We start from the raw sequence: 13,107 nt of genomic DNA, 5'->3' as shown, positions 1-13,107 counted from the left end.
TTAGATACATATTTTGACCATCGTGATTGGGCATAAAAATAAGCTAGGTCTCTTGGTAAACTCAGTATTACTACGTATCTATGGTGTAGTGGTTATCACGTCCGCTTCACAAGCGGAAGGTCCCAAGTTCGGGCCCTGGTAGATACATTTTTTGTCCATCGTGATTTGGCATAAAAATAAGCTAGGTCTCTTGGAAAACTCAGTATTACTAAGTATCTATGGTGTAGTGGGTATTACGTCCGGTTCACACGCGGAAGGTACCAAGATCGAGCCCATGTTAGTTACATATTTTGACCATCGTGATTGGGCATAAAAATAAGCTAGGTCTCTTGGAAAACTCAACATTACTACGTATCTATGGTGTAGTGGGTATCACGTTCGCTTCACACGCGGAAGGTTCAGAGATCGAGCCATGTTAGATACATATTTTGTCAATCGTAATTGGGCAAAAAATAAGCTAGGTCTCTTGGAAAACTCAGTATTACTACGTATCTATGGTGTAGTGGTTATCACGTCCGCCTAACACGCGGAAGGTCCTAGGTTCGAGCCCTGTTAGATACATATTTTGTCAATCGTGATTGGGCAAAAAAATAAGCTAGGTCTCTTGGAAAACACAGCATTACTACGTATCTATGGTGTAGTGGTTATCACGTCCGCTTCACAAGTGGAAGGTCCCAAGTTCGGGCCCTGGTAGATACATGTTTTGTCCATCGTGATTTGGCATAAAAATAAGCTAGATCTCTTGGAAAACTCAGTGTTACAACGTATCTATGGTGTAGTGGTTATCACGTCCGCCTAACACGCGGAAGGTCCCAGGTTCGAGCCCTGGTACATACATATTTTGACCATCGTGATTGGGCAAAAAAATAAGCTAGGTCTCTTGGAAAACTCAGTATTACTAAGTATCTATGGTGTAGTGGTTATCACGTCCGCTTCACACGCGGAAGGTTCCAAGATCGAGCCCATGTTAGAAACATGTTTTGTCCATCGTGATTGGGCAAAAAGTAAGCTAGGTTTCTTGGAAAACTCAGTATTACTACGTATCTATGGTGTAGTGGTTATCACGTCCGCTTCATACGCGGAAGGTCCCAGGTTCGAGCCCTGGTAGATACATATTTTGACCATCGTGATTGGGCATAAAAATAAGCTAGGTTTCTTGGAAAACTCAGTATTACTACGTATCTATGGTGTAGTGGTTATCACGTCTGCTTCACAAGCGGAAGGTCCCAAGTTCGGGCCCTGGTAGATGCATATTTTGACCATCGTGATTGGGCATAAAAATAAGCTAGGTCTCTTGGAAAACTCAGTATTACTAAGTATCTATGGTGTAGTGGGTATTACGTCCGCTTCACACGCGGAAGGTTCCAAGATCGAGCCCATGTTAGATACATATTTTGACCATCGTGATTGGGCATAAAAATAAGCTAGGTCTCTTGGTAAACTCAGTATTACTACGTATCTATGGTGTAGTGGTTATCACGTCCGCTTCACAAGCGGAAGGTCCCAAGTTCGGGCCCTGGTAGATACATTTTTTGTCCATCGTGATTTGGCATAAAAATAAGCTAGGTCTCTTGGAAAACTCAGTATTACTAAGTATCTATGGTGTAGTGGGTATTACGTCCGGTTCACACGCGGAAGGTACCAAGATCGAGCCCATGTTAGTTACATATTTTGACCATCGTGATTGGGCATAAAAATAAGCTAGGTCTCTTGGAAAACTCAACATTACTACGTATCTATGGTGTAGTGGGTATCACGTTCGCTTCACACGCGGAAGGTTCAGAGATCGAGCCATGTTAGATACATATTTTGTCAATCGTAATTGGGCAAAAAATAAGCTAGGTCTCTTGGAAAACTCAGTATTACTACGTATCTATGGTGTAGTGGTTATCACGTCCGCCTAACACGCGGAAGGTCCTAGGTTCGAGCCCTGTTAGATACATATTTTGTCAATCGTGATTGGGCAAAAAAATAAGCTAGGTCTCTTGGAAAACACAGCATTACTACGTATCTATGGTGTAGTGGTTATCACGTCCGCTTCACAAGTGGAAGGTCCCAAGTTCGGGCCCTGGTAGATACATGTTTTGTCCATCGTGATTTGGCATAAAAATAAGCTAGATCTCTTGGAAAACTCAGTGTTACAACGTATCTATGGTGTAGTGGTTATCACGTCCGCCTAACACGCGGAAGGTCCCAGGTTCGAGCCCTGGTACATACATATTTTGACCATCGTGATTGGGCAAAAAAATAAGCTAGGTCTCTTGGAAAACTCAGTATTACTAAGTATCTATGGTGTAGTGGGTATCACGTCCGCTTCACACGCGGAAGGTTCCAAGATCGAGCCCATGTTAGATACATATTTTGACCATCGTGATTCGGCATAAAAATAAGCTAGGTCTCTTGGAAAACTCAGCATTACTACGTATCTATGGTGTAGTGGTTATCACGTCCGCTTTACACGCGGAAGGTCCCAGGTTCGAGCCCTGGTAGATACATATTTTGACCATCGTGATTGGGCATAAAAATAAGCTAGGTCTCTTGGAAAACTCAGTATTACTAAGTTTCTATGGTGTAGTGGTTATCACGTCCGCTTCACACGCGGAAGGTTCCAAGATCGAGCCCATGTTAGATACATATTTTGTCCATCGTGAATTGGCAAAAAATAAGCTAGGTCTCTTGGAAAACTCAACATTACTACGTATCTATGGTGTAGTGGGTATCACGTCCGCTTCACACGCGGAAGGTTCCAAGATCGAGCTTATGTTAGATACATATTTTGACCATCGTGATTGGGCATAAAAATAAGCTAGGTCTCTTGGAAAACACAGCATTACTACGTATCTATGGTGTAGTGGTTATCACGTCCGCTTCACAAGCGGAAGGTCCCAAGTTCGGGCCCTGGTAGATACATGTTTTGTCCATCGTGATTTGGCATAAAAATAAGCTAGATCTCTTGGAAAACTCAGTTTTACAACGTATCTATGGTGTAGTGGTTATTACGTCCGCCTAACACGCGGAAGGTCCCAGGTTCGAGCCCTGGTAGATACATATTTTGACCATCGTGATTGGGCAAAAAAATAAGCTAGGTCTCTTGGAAAACTCAGTATTACTAAGTATCTATGGTGTAGTGGTTATCACGTCCGCTTCACACGCGGAAGGTTCCAAGATCGAGCCCATGTTAGATACATGTTTTGTCCATCGTGATTTGGCAAAAAATAAGCTAGGTTTCTTGGAAAACTCAGTATTACTACGTATCTATGGTGTAGTGGTTATCACGTCCGCTTCATACGCGGAAGGTCCCAGGTTCGAGCCCTGGTCGATACATATTTTGACCATCGTGATTGGGCATAAAAATAAGCTAGGTCTCTTGGAAAACTCAGTATTACTAAGTATCTATGGTGTAGTGGGTATCACGTCCGCTTCACACGCGGAAGGTTGCAAGATCGAGCCCATGTTAGATACATATTTTGACCATCGTGATTGGGCATAAAAATAAGCTAGGTCTCTTGGAAAACTCAGTATTACTAAGTATCTATGGTGTAGTGGTTATCACGTCCGCTTCACACGCTGAAGGTTCCAAGATCGAGCACATGTTAGATACATGTTTTGTCCATCGTGATTTGGCAAAAAATAAGCTAGGTTTCTTGGAAAACTCAGTATTACTACCTATCTATGGTGTAGTGGTTATCACGTCCGCTTCATACGCGGAAGGTCCCAGGCTCGAGCCCTGGTCGATACATATTTTGACCATCGTGATTGGGCATAAAAATAAGCTAGGTCTCTTGGAAAACTCAGTATTACTAAGTATCTATGGTGTAGTGGGTATCACGTCCGCTTCACACGCGGAAGGTTGCAAGATCGAGCTTATGTTAGATACATATTTTGACCATCGTGATTGGGCATAAAAATAAGCTAGGTCTCTTGGAAAACACAGCATTACTACGTATCTATGGTGTAGTGGTTATCACGTCCGCTTCACAAGCGGAAGGTCCCAGGTTCGAGCCCTGGTCGATACATATTTTGACCATCGTGATTGGGCATAAAAATAAGCTAGGTCTCTTGGAAAACTCAGTATTACTAAGTATCTATGGTGTAGTGGGTATCACGTCCGCTTCACACGCGGAAGCTTGCAAGATCGAGCCCATGTTAGATACATATTTTGACCATCGTGATTGGGCATAAAAATAAGCTAGGTCTCTTGGAAAACTCAACATTACTACGTATCTATGGTGTATTGGGTATCACGTCTGCTTCACACGCGGAAGGTTCAGAGATCGAGCCCATGTTAGATACATATTTTGTCAATCGTAATTGGGCAAAAAATAAGCTAGGTCTCTTGGAAAACTCAGTATTACTACGTATCTATGGTGTAGTGGTTATCACGTCCGCCTAACACGCGGAAGGTCCTAGGTTCGAGCCCTGTTAGATACATATTTTGTCAATCGTGATTGGGCAAAAAAATAAGCTAGGTCTCTTGGAAAACACAGCATTACTACGTATCTATGGTGTAGTGGTTATCACGTCCGCTTCACAAGCGGAAGGTCCCAAGTTCGGGCCCTGGTAGATACATTTTTTGTCCATCGTGATTTGGCATAAAAATAAGCTAGGTCTCTTGGAAAACTCAGTATTACTAAGTATCTATGGTGTAGTGGGTATCACGTCCGGTTCACACGCGGAAGGTACCAAGATCGAGCCCATGTTAGTTACATATTTTGACCATCGTGATTGGGCATAAAAATAAGCTAGGTCTCTTGGAAAACTCAACATTACTACGTATCTATGGTGTAGTGGGTATCACGTCCGCTTCACACGCGGAAGGTTCAGAGATCGAGCCATGTTAGATACATATTTTGTCAATCGTAATTGGGCAAAAAATAAGCTAGGTCTCTTGGAAAACTCAGTATTACTACGTATCTATGGTGTAGTGGTTATCACGTCCGCCTAACACGCGGAAGGTCCTAGGTTCGAGCCCTGTTAGATACATATTTTGTCAATCGTGATTGGGCAAAAAAATAAGCTAGGTCTCTTGGAAAACACAGCATTACTACGTATCTATGGTGTAGTGGTTATTACGTCCGCTTCACAAGCGGAAGGTCCCAAGTTCGGGCCCTGGTAGATACATGTTTTGTCCATCGTGATTTGGCATAAAAATAAGCTAGATCTCTTGGAAAACTCAGTGTTACAACGTATCTATGGTGTAGTGGTTATCACGTCCGCCTAACACGCGGAAGGTCCCAGGTTCGAGCCCTGGTACATACATATTTTGACCATCGTGATTGGGCAAAAAAATAAGCTAGGTCTCTTGGAAAACTCAGTATTACTAAGTATCTATGGTGTAGTGGGTATCACGTCCGCTTTACACGCGGAAGGTCCCAGGTTCGAGCCCTGGTAGATACATATTTTGACCATCGTGATTGGGCATAAAAATAAGCTAGGTCTCTTGGATAACTCAGTATTACTAAGTATCTATGGTGTAGTGGTTATCACGTCCGCTTCACACGCGGAAGGTTCCAAGATCGAGCCCATGTTAGATACATATTTTGTCCATCGTGAATTGGCAAAAAATAAGCTAGGTCTCTTGGAAAACTCAACATTACTACGTATCTATGGTGTAGTGGGTATCACGTCCGCTTCACACGCGGAAGGTTCCAAGATCGAGCTTATGTTAGATACATATTTTGACCATCGTGATTGGGCATAAAAATAAGCTAGGTCTCTTGGAAAACACAGCATTACTACGTATCTATGGTGTAGTGGTTATCACGTCCGCTTCACAAGCGGAAGGTCCCAAGTTCGGGCCCTGGTAGATACATGTTTTGTCCATCGTGATTTGGCATAAAAATAAGCTAGATCTCTTGGAAAACTCAGTTTTACAACGTATCTATGGTGTAGTGGTTATCACGTCCGCCTAACACGCGGAAGGTCCCAGGTTCGAGCCCTGGTAGATACATATTTTGACCATCGTGATTGGGCAAAAAAATAAGCTAGGTCTCTTGGAAAACTCAGTATTACTAAGTATCTATGGTGTAGTGGTTATCACGTCCGCTTCACACGCGGAAGGTTCCAAGATCGAGCCCATGTTAGATACATGTTTTGTCCATCGTGATTTGGCAAAAAATAAGCTAGGTTTCTTGGAAAACTCAGTATTACTACGTATCTATGGTGTAGTGGTTATCACGTCCGCTTCATACGCGGAAGGTCCCAGGTTCGAGCCCTGGTCGATACATATTTTGACCATCGTGATTGGGCATAAAAATAAGCTAGGTCTCTTGGAAAACTCAGTATTACTAAGTATCTATGGTGTAGTGGGTATCACGTCCGCTTCACACGCGGAAGGTTGCAAGATCGGGCCCTGGTAGATACATGTTTTGTCCATCGTGATTTGGCATAAAAATAAGCTAGATCTCTTGGAAAACTCAGTTTTACAACGTATCTATGGTGTAGTGGTTATCACGTCCGCCTAACACGCGGAAGGTCCCAGGTTCGAGCCCTGGTAGATACATATTTTGACCATCGTGATTGGGCAAAAAAATAAGCTAGGTCTCTTGGAAAACTCAGTATTACTAAGTATCTATGGTGTAGTGGTTATCACGTCCGCTTCACACGCGGAAGGTTCCAAGATCGAGCCCATGTTAGATACATGTTTTGTCCATCGTGATTTGGCAAAAAATAAGCTAGGTTTCTTGGAAAACTCAGTATTACTACGTATCTATGGTGTAGTGGTTATCACGTCCGCTTCATACGCGGAAGGTCCCAGGTTCGAGCCCTGGTCGATACATATTTTGACCATCGTGATTGGGCATAAAAATAAGCTAGGTCTCTTGGAAAACTCAGTATTACTAAGTATCTATGGTGTAGTGGGTATCACGTCCGCTTCACACGCGGAAGGTTGCAAGATCGAGCCCATGTTAGATACATATTTTGGCCATCGTGATTGGGCATAAAAATAAGCTAGGTCTCTTGGAAAACTCAGTATTACTAAGTATCTATGGTGTAGTGGTTATCACGTCCGCTTCACACGCGGAAGGTTCCAAGATCGAGCCCATGTTAGATACAAGTTTTGTCCATCGTGATTTGGCAAAAAATATGCTAGGTTTCTTGGAAAACTCAGTATTACTACGTATCTATGGTGTAGTGGTTATCACGTCCGCTTCATACGCGGAAGGTCCCAGGTTCGAGCCCTGGTCGATACATATTTTGACCATCGTGATTGGGCATAAAAATAAGCTAGGTCTCTTGGAAAACTCAGTATTACTAAGTATCTATGGTGTAGTGGGTATCACGTCCGCTTCACACGCGGAAGGTTGCAAGATCGAGCTTATGTTAGATACATATTTTGACCATCGTGATTGGGCATAAAAATAAGCTAGGTCTCTTGGAAAACACAGCATTACTACGTATCTATGGTGTAGTGGTTATCACGTCCGCTTCACAAGCGGAAGGTCCCAGGTTCGAGCCCTGGTCGATACATATTTTGACCATCGTGAATGGGCATAAAAATAAGCTAGGTCTCTTGGAAAACTCAGTATTACTAAGTATCTATGGTGTAGTGGGTATCACGTCCGCTTCACACGCGGAAGGTTGCAAGATCGAGCCCATGTTAGATACATATTTTGACCATCGTGATTGGGCATAAAAATAAGCTAGGTCTCTTGGAAAACTCAACATTACTACGTATCTATGGTGTATTGTGTATCACGTCTGCTTCACACGCGGAAGGTTCAGAGATCGAGCCCATGTTAGATACATATTTTGTCAATCGTGATTGGGCATAAAAATAAGCTAGGTCTCTTGGAAAACTCAGTATTACTAAGTATCTATGGTGTAGTGGGTATCACGTCCGCTTCACACGCGGAAGGTTCCAAGATCGAGCACTTATAGATACATATTTTGACCATCGTGATTGGGCATAAAAATAAGCTAGGTCTCTTGGAAAACTGAGCATTACTACGTATCTATGGTGTAGTGGTTATCACGTTCGCTTCACAAGCGGAAGGTAACAAGTTCGGGCCCTGGTAGATACATGTTTTGTCCATCGTGATTTGGCATAAAAATAAGCTAGATCTCTTGAAAAACTCAGTGTTACTACGTATCTAGGGTGTAGTGGTTATCACGTCCGCTTTACACGCGGAAGGTACCAGGTTCGAGCCCTGGTGGATACATATTTTGACCATCGTGATTGGGCATAAAAATAAGCTAGGTCTCTTGGAAAACTCAGGATTACTAAGTATCTATGGTGTAGTGGTTATCACGTCCGCTTCACACGCGGAAAGTTGCCAGATCGAGCCCATGTTAGAGACATATTTTGACCATCGTGATTGGGCATAAAATCAAGCTAGGTCTCTTGGAAAACTCAGCTTTACTACGTATCTATGGTGTAGTGGTTATCACGTCCGCTTCACAAGCGGAAGGTCCCAAGTTCGGGCCCTGGTAGATACATATTTTGACCATCGTGATTGGGCATAAAAATAAGCTAGGTCTCTTGGAAAACTCAACATTACTATGTATCTATGGTGTAGTGGGTATCACGTCTGCTTCACACGCGGAAGGTTCAGAGATCGAGCCCATGTTAGATACATATTTTGACCATCGTGATTGGGCATAAAAATAAGCTAGTTCTCTTGGAAAACTCAGCATTACTACGTATCTATGGTGTAGTGGTTATCACGTCCGCCTAACACGCGGGAGGTCCTAGGTTCGAGCCCTGTTAGATACGCATTTTGTCAATCGTAATTGGGCAAAAAAATAAGCTAGGTCTCTTGGAAAACTCAGTATTACTACGTATCTATGTTGTAGTGGTTATCACGTCCGCCTAACACGCGGAAGGTCCTTGGTTCGAGCCCTGTTAGATACATATTTTGTCAATCGTGATTGGGCAAAAAAATAAGCTAGGTCTCTTGGAAAACTCAGTATTACTAAGTATCTATGGTGTAGTGGTTATCACGTCCGCTTCACACGCGGAAGGTTCCAAGATCGAGCCCATGTTAGATACATATTTTGACCATCGTGATTGGGCATAAAAATAAGCTAGGTCTCTTAGAAAACTCAGTATTACTAAGTATCTATGTATAGTGGTTATCACGTTCGCTTTACACGCGGAAGGTCCCAGGTTCGAGCCCTGGTAGATACATATTTTGACCATCGTGATTGGGCATAAAAATAAGCTAGGGCTCTTCGAAAACTCAGTATTACTAAGTATCTATGTTGTAGTGGTTATCACGTCCGCTTCACACGCGGAAGGTTCCAAGATCGAGCCCATGTTAGATACATATTTTGACCATCGTGATTGGGCATAAAAATAAGCTAGGTCTCTTGGAAAACTCAACATTACTACGTATCTATGGTGTAGTGGGTATCACGTCCGCTTCACAAGCGGAAGGGCCCATGTTCGATCCCTGGTAGATACATATTTTGACCATCGTGAATTGGCAAAAAATAAGCTAGGTTTCTTGGAAAACTCAGCATTACTACGTATCTATGGTGTAATGGTTATCACGTCCGCTTCATACGCGGAAGGTTCCAAGATCGAGCCCATGTTAGATACATATTTTGTCCATCGTGAATTGGCAAAAAATAAGCTAGGTTTCTTGTAAAACTCAGCGTTACTACGTATGTATGGTGTAGTGGTTATCACGTCCGCTTCATACGCGGAAGGTCCCAGGTTCGAGCCCTGGTAGATACATATTTTGTCAATCGTAATTGGGCAAAAAATAAGCTAGGTCTCTTGGAAAACTCAGTATTACTACGTATCTATGGTGTAGTGGGTATCACGTCCGCCTAACACGCGGAAGGTCCTAGGTTCGAGCCCTGTTAGATACATATTTTGTCAATCGTGATTGGGCATAAAAATAAGCTAGGTCTCTTGGAAAACTGAGCATTACTACGTATCTATGGTGTAGTGGTTATCACGTTCGCTTCACAAGCGGAAGGTAACAAGTTCGGGCCCTGGTAGATACATGTTTTGTCCATCGTGATTTGGCATAAAAATAAGCTAGATCTCTTGAAAAACTCAGTGTTACTACGTATCTAGGGTGTAGTGGTTATCACGTCCGCTTTACACGCGGAAGGTACCAGGTTCGAGCCCTGGTGGATACATATTTTGACCATCGTGATTGGGCATAAAAATAAGCTAGGTCTCTTGGAAAACTCAGGATTACTAAGTATCTATGGTGTAGTGGTTATCACGTCCGCTTCACACGCGGAAAGTTGCCAGATCGAGCCCATGTTAGAGACATATTTTGACCATCGTGATTGGGCATAAAATCAAGCTAGGTCTCTTGGAAAACTCAGCTTTACTACGTATCTATGGTGTAGTGGTTATCACGTCCGCTTCACAAGCGGAAGGTCCCAAGTTCGGGCCCTGGTAGATACATATTTTGACCATCGTGATTGGGCATAAAAATAAGCTAGGTCTCTTGGAAAACTCAACATTACTATGTATCTATGGTGTAGTGGGTATCACGTCTGCTTCACACGCGGAAGGTTCAGAGATCGAGCCCATGTTAGATACATATTTTGACCATCGTGATTGGGCATAAAAATAAGCTAGTTCTCTTGGAAAACTCAGCATTACTACGTATCTATGGTGTAGTGGTTATCACGTCCGCCTAACACGCGGGAGGTCCTAGGTTCGAGCCCTGTTAGATACGCATTTTGTCAATCGTAATTGGGCAAAAAAATAAGCTAGGTCTCTTGGAAAACTCAGTATTACTACGTATCTATGTTGTAGTGGTTATCACGTCCGCCTAACACGCGGATGGTCCTTGGTTCGAGCCCTGTTAGATACATATTTTGTCAATCGTGATTGGGCAAAAAAATAAGCTAGGTCTCTTGGAAAACTCAGTATTACTAAGTATCTATGGTGTAGTGGTTATCACGTCCGCTTCACACGCGGAAGGTTCCAAGATCGAGCCCATGTTAGATACATATTTTGACCATCGTGATTGGGCATAAAAATAAGCTAGATCTCTTGGAAAACTCAGTGTTACAACGTATCTATGGTGTAGTGGTTATCACGTCCGCCTAACACGCGGAAGGTCCCAGGTTCGAGCCCTGGTACATACATATTTTGACCATCGTGATTGGGCAAAAAAATAAGCTAGGTCTCTTGGAAAACTCAGTATTACTAAGTATCTATGGTGTAGTGGTTATCACGTCCGCTTCACACGCGGAAGGTTCCAAGATCGAGCCCATGTTAGAAACATGTTTTGTCCATCGTGATTGGGCAAAAAATAAGCTAGGTTTCTTGGAAAACTCAGTATTACTACGTATCTATGGTGTAGTGGTTATCACGTCCGCTTCATACGCGGAAGGTCCCAGGTTCGAGCCCTGGTAGATACATATTTTGACCATCGTGATTGGGCATAAAAATAAGCTAGGTTTCTTGGAAAACTCAGTATTACTACGTATCTATGGTGTAGTGGTTATCACGTCCGCTTCACAAGCGGAAGGTCCCAAGTTCGGGCCCTGGTAGATGCATATTTTGACCATCGTGATTGGGCATAAAAATAAGCTAGGTCTCTTGGAAAACTCAGTATTACTAAGTATCTATGGTGTAGTGGGTATTACGTCCGCTTCACACGCGGAAGGTTCCAAGATCGAGCCCATGTTAGATACATATTTTGACCATCGTGATTGGGCATAAAAATAAGCTAGGTCTCTTGGTAAACTCAGTATTACTACGTATCTATGGTGTAGTGGTTATCACGTCCGCTTCACAAGCGGAAGGTCCCAAGTTCGGGCCCTGGTAGATACATTTTTTGTCCATCGTGATTTGGCATAAAAATAAGCTAGGTCTCTTGGAAAACTCAGTATTACTAAGTATCTATGGTGTAGTGGTTATCACGTCCGCTTCACACGCGGAAGGTTCCAAGATCGAGCCCATGTTAGATACATATTTTGACCATCGTGATTGGGCATAAAAATAAGCTAGGTCTCTTAGAAAACTCAGTATTACTAAGTATCTATGTATAGTGGTTATCACGTTCGCTTTACACGCGGAAGGTCCCAGGTTCGAGCCCTGGTAGATACATATTTTGACCATCGTGATTGGGCATAAAAATAAGCTAGGGCTCTTCGAAAACTCAGTATTACTAAGTATCTATGTTGTAGTGGTTATCACGTCCGCTTCACACGCGGAAGGTTCCAAGATCGAGCCCATGTTAGATACATATTTTGACCATCGTGATTGGGCATAAAAATAAGCTAGGTCTCTTGGAAAACTCAACATTACTACGTATCTATGGTGTAGTGGGTATCACGTCCGCTTCACAAGCGGAAGGGCCCATGTTCGATCCCTGGTAGATACATATTTTGACCATCGTGAATTGGCAAAAAATAAGCTAGGTTTCTTGGAAAACTCAGCATTACTACGTATCTATGGTGTAATGGTTATCACGTCCGCTTCATACGCGGAAGGTTCCAAGATCGAGCCCATGTTAGATACATATTTTGTCCATCGTGAATTGGCAAAAAATAAGCTAGGTTTCTTGTAAAACTCAGCGTTACTACGTATGTATGGTGTAGTGGTTATCACGTCCGCTTCATACGCGGAAGGTCCCAGGTTCGAGCCCTGGTAGATACATATTTTGACCATCGTGATTGGGCATAAAAATAAGCTAGGTCTCTTGGAAAACTCAGTATTACTAAGTATCTATGGTGTAGTGGGTATCACGTCCGCTTCACACGCGGAAGGTTCCAAGATCGAGCACTTATAGATACATATTTTGACCATCGTGATTGGGCATAAAAATAAGCTAGGTCTCTTGGAAAACTGAGCATTACTACGTATCTATGGTGTAGTGGTTATCACGTTCGCTTCACAAGCGGAAGGTAACAAGTTCGGGCCCTGGTAGATACATGTTTTGTCCATCGTGATTTGGCATAAAAATAAGCTAGATCTCTTGAAAAACTCAGTGTTACTACGTATCTAGGGTGTAGTGGTTATCACGTCCGCTTTACACGCGGAAGGTACCAGGTTCGAGCCCTGGTGGATACATATTTTGACCATCGTGATTGGGCATAAAAATAAGCTAGGTCTCTTGGAAAACTCAGGATTACTAAGTATCTATGGTGTAGTGGTTATCACGTCCGCTTCACACGCGGAAA

General features: G+C 42.9%; 33 non-coding genes across 33 annotated transcripts; all 33 read left to right on the top strand.

The window, feature by feature from the left end:
• The first annotated feature begins 74 nt into the window (after positions 1 to 74).
• On the top strand, positions 75 to 147 carry TRNAV-CAC (transfer RNA valine (anticodon CAC)). The gene has a single exon. It is a non-coding gene; the product is annotated as a tRNA-Val (tRNA).
• Positions 148 to 626: 479 nt separating this feature from the next.
• TRNAV-CAC (transfer RNA valine (anticodon CAC)) lies at positions 627 to 699 on the top strand. Its single transcript has one exon. It is a non-coding gene; the product is annotated as a tRNA-Val (tRNA).
• A 65-nt stretch (positions 700 to 764) lies between these two features.
• Positions 765 to 837, top strand: TRNAV-AAC (transfer RNA valine (anticodon AAC)). The gene has a single exon. It is a non-coding gene; the product is annotated as a tRNA-Val (tRNA).
• Positions 838 to 1,040: 203 nt separating this feature from the next.
• On the top strand, positions 1,041 to 1,113 carry TRNAM-CAU (transfer RNA methionine (anticodon CAU)). The gene has a single exon. It is a non-coding gene; the product is annotated as a tRNA-Met (tRNA).
• A 342-nt stretch (positions 1,114 to 1,455) lies between these two features.
• Positions 1,456 to 1,528, top strand: TRNAV-CAC (transfer RNA valine (anticodon CAC)). The gene has a single exon. It is a non-coding gene; the product is annotated as a tRNA-Val (tRNA).
• Positions 1,529 to 2,007: 479 nt separating this feature from the next.
• TRNAV-CAC (transfer RNA valine (anticodon CAC)) lies at positions 2,008 to 2,080 on the top strand. The gene has a single exon. It is a non-coding gene; the product is annotated as a tRNA-Val (tRNA).
• Positions 2,081 to 2,145: 65 nt separating this feature from the next.
• On the top strand, positions 2,146 to 2,218 carry TRNAV-AAC (transfer RNA valine (anticodon AAC)). The gene has a single exon. It is a non-coding gene; the product is annotated as a tRNA-Val (tRNA).
• A 204-nt stretch (positions 2,219 to 2,422) lies between these two features.
• On the top strand, positions 2,423 to 2,495 carry TRNAV-UAC (transfer RNA valine (anticodon UAC)). Its single transcript has one exon. It is a non-coding gene; the product is annotated as a tRNA-Val (tRNA).
• A 342-nt stretch (positions 2,496 to 2,837) lies between these two features.
• On the top strand, positions 2,838 to 2,910 carry TRNAV-CAC (transfer RNA valine (anticodon CAC)). The gene has a single exon. It is a non-coding gene; the product is annotated as a tRNA-Val (tRNA).
• A 65-nt stretch (positions 2,911 to 2,975) lies between these two features.
• On the top strand, positions 2,976 to 3,048 carry TRNAV-AAC (transfer RNA valine (anticodon AAC)). Its single transcript has one exon. It is a non-coding gene; the product is annotated as a tRNA-Val (tRNA).
• Positions 3,049 to 3,251: 203 nt separating this feature from the next.
• On the top strand, positions 3,252 to 3,324 carry TRNAM-CAU (transfer RNA methionine (anticodon CAU)). The gene has a single exon. It is a non-coding gene; the product is annotated as a tRNA-Met (tRNA).
• A 619-nt stretch (positions 3,325 to 3,943) lies between these two features.
• Positions 3,944 to 4,016, top strand: TRNAV-CAC (transfer RNA valine (anticodon CAC)). Its single transcript has one exon. It is a non-coding gene; the product is annotated as a tRNA-Val (tRNA).
• Positions 4,017 to 4,496: 480 nt separating this feature from the next.
• Positions 4,497 to 4,569, top strand: TRNAV-CAC (transfer RNA valine (anticodon CAC)). Its single transcript has one exon. It is a non-coding gene; the product is annotated as a tRNA-Val (tRNA).
• A 479-nt stretch (positions 4,570 to 5,048) lies between these two features.
• On the top strand, positions 5,049 to 5,121 carry TRNAV-CAC (transfer RNA valine (anticodon CAC)). Its single transcript has one exon. It is a non-coding gene; the product is annotated as a tRNA-Val (tRNA).
• Positions 5,122 to 5,186: 65 nt separating this feature from the next.
• TRNAV-AAC (transfer RNA valine (anticodon AAC)) lies at positions 5,187 to 5,259 on the top strand. The gene has a single exon. It is a non-coding gene; the product is annotated as a tRNA-Val (tRNA).
• Positions 5,260 to 5,324: 65 nt separating this feature from the next.
• On the top strand, positions 5,325 to 5,397 carry TRNAV-UAC (transfer RNA valine (anticodon UAC)). Its single transcript has one exon. It is a non-coding gene; the product is annotated as a tRNA-Val (tRNA).
• Positions 5,398 to 5,739: 342 nt separating this feature from the next.
• On the top strand, positions 5,740 to 5,812 carry TRNAV-CAC (transfer RNA valine (anticodon CAC)). Its single transcript has one exon. It is a non-coding gene; the product is annotated as a tRNA-Val (tRNA).
• Positions 5,813 to 5,877: 65 nt separating this feature from the next.
• TRNAV-AAC (transfer RNA valine (anticodon AAC)) lies at positions 5,878 to 5,950 on the top strand. Its single transcript has one exon. It is a non-coding gene; the product is annotated as a tRNA-Val (tRNA).
• A 203-nt stretch (positions 5,951 to 6,153) lies between these two features.
• Positions 6,154 to 6,226, top strand: TRNAM-CAU (transfer RNA methionine (anticodon CAU)). The gene has a single exon. It is a non-coding gene; the product is annotated as a tRNA-Met (tRNA).
• Positions 6,227 to 6,429: 203 nt separating this feature from the next.
• Positions 6,430 to 6,502, top strand: TRNAV-AAC (transfer RNA valine (anticodon AAC)). Its single transcript has one exon. It is a non-coding gene; the product is annotated as a tRNA-Val (tRNA).
• A 203-nt stretch (positions 6,503 to 6,705) lies between these two features.
• On the top strand, positions 6,706 to 6,778 carry TRNAM-CAU (transfer RNA methionine (anticodon CAU)). Its single transcript has one exon. It is a non-coding gene; the product is annotated as a tRNA-Met (tRNA).
• A 342-nt stretch (positions 6,779 to 7,120) lies between these two features.
• Positions 7,121 to 7,193, top strand: TRNAM-CAU (transfer RNA methionine (anticodon CAU)). Its single transcript has one exon. It is a non-coding gene; the product is annotated as a tRNA-Met (tRNA).
• A 204-nt stretch (positions 7,194 to 7,397) lies between these two features.
• On the top strand, positions 7,398 to 7,470 carry TRNAV-CAC (transfer RNA valine (anticodon CAC)). Its single transcript has one exon. It is a non-coding gene; the product is annotated as a tRNA-Val (tRNA).
• Positions 7,471 to 8,366: 896 nt separating this feature from the next.
• TRNAV-CAC (transfer RNA valine (anticodon CAC)) lies at positions 8,367 to 8,439 on the top strand. Its single transcript has one exon. It is a non-coding gene; the product is annotated as a tRNA-Val (tRNA).
• An 895-nt stretch (positions 8,440 to 9,334) lies between these two features.
• On the top strand, positions 9,335 to 9,407 carry TRNAV-CAC (transfer RNA valine (anticodon CAC)). The gene has a single exon. It is a non-coding gene; the product is annotated as a tRNA-Val (tRNA).
• Positions 9,408 to 9,609: 202 nt separating this feature from the next.
• TRNAM-CAU (transfer RNA methionine (anticodon CAU)) lies at positions 9,610 to 9,682 on the top strand. Its single transcript has one exon. It is a non-coding gene; the product is annotated as a tRNA-Met (tRNA).
• Positions 9,683 to 10,299: 617 nt separating this feature from the next.
• On the top strand, positions 10,300 to 10,372 carry TRNAV-CAC (transfer RNA valine (anticodon CAC)). The gene has a single exon. It is a non-coding gene; the product is annotated as a tRNA-Val (tRNA).
• A 619-nt stretch (positions 10,373 to 10,991) lies between these two features.
• TRNAV-AAC (transfer RNA valine (anticodon AAC)) lies at positions 10,992 to 11,064 on the top strand. The gene has a single exon. It is a non-coding gene; the product is annotated as a tRNA-Val (tRNA).
• A 203-nt stretch (positions 11,065 to 11,267) lies between these two features.
• TRNAM-CAU (transfer RNA methionine (anticodon CAU)) lies at positions 11,268 to 11,340 on the top strand. The gene has a single exon. It is a non-coding gene; the product is annotated as a tRNA-Met (tRNA).
• A 65-nt stretch (positions 11,341 to 11,405) lies between these two features.
• Positions 11,406 to 11,478, top strand: TRNAV-CAC (transfer RNA valine (anticodon CAC)). The gene has a single exon. It is a non-coding gene; the product is annotated as a tRNA-Val (tRNA).
• Positions 11,479 to 11,682: 204 nt separating this feature from the next.
• TRNAV-CAC (transfer RNA valine (anticodon CAC)) lies at positions 11,683 to 11,755 on the top strand. Its single transcript has one exon. It is a non-coding gene; the product is annotated as a tRNA-Val (tRNA).
• A 480-nt stretch (positions 11,756 to 12,235) lies between these two features.
• On the top strand, positions 12,236 to 12,308 carry TRNAV-CAC (transfer RNA valine (anticodon CAC)). Its single transcript has one exon. It is a non-coding gene; the product is annotated as a tRNA-Val (tRNA).
• A 202-nt stretch (positions 12,309 to 12,510) lies between these two features.
• TRNAM-CAU (transfer RNA methionine (anticodon CAU)) lies at positions 12,511 to 12,583 on the top strand. Its single transcript has one exon. It is a non-coding gene; the product is annotated as a tRNA-Met (tRNA).
• The last annotated feature ends 524 nt before the right edge of the window (positions 12,584 to 13,107 follow it).

Source organism: Phalangium opilio, unplaced genomic scaffold (genome assembly GCF_054372755.1).
Source record: "Phalangium opilio isolate 3A_F unplaced genomic scaffold, DU_Popi_V2 ptg000106l_1, whole genome shotgun sequence".
NCBI classification, from domain to species: Eukaryota; Metazoa; Arthropoda; class Arachnida; order Opiliones; family Phalangiidae; genus Phalangium; species Phalangium opilio.
The sequence above is the reverse complement of the archived record's forward strand: the minus strand, read 5'-3'. Positions and strand labels throughout refer to the sequence as shown.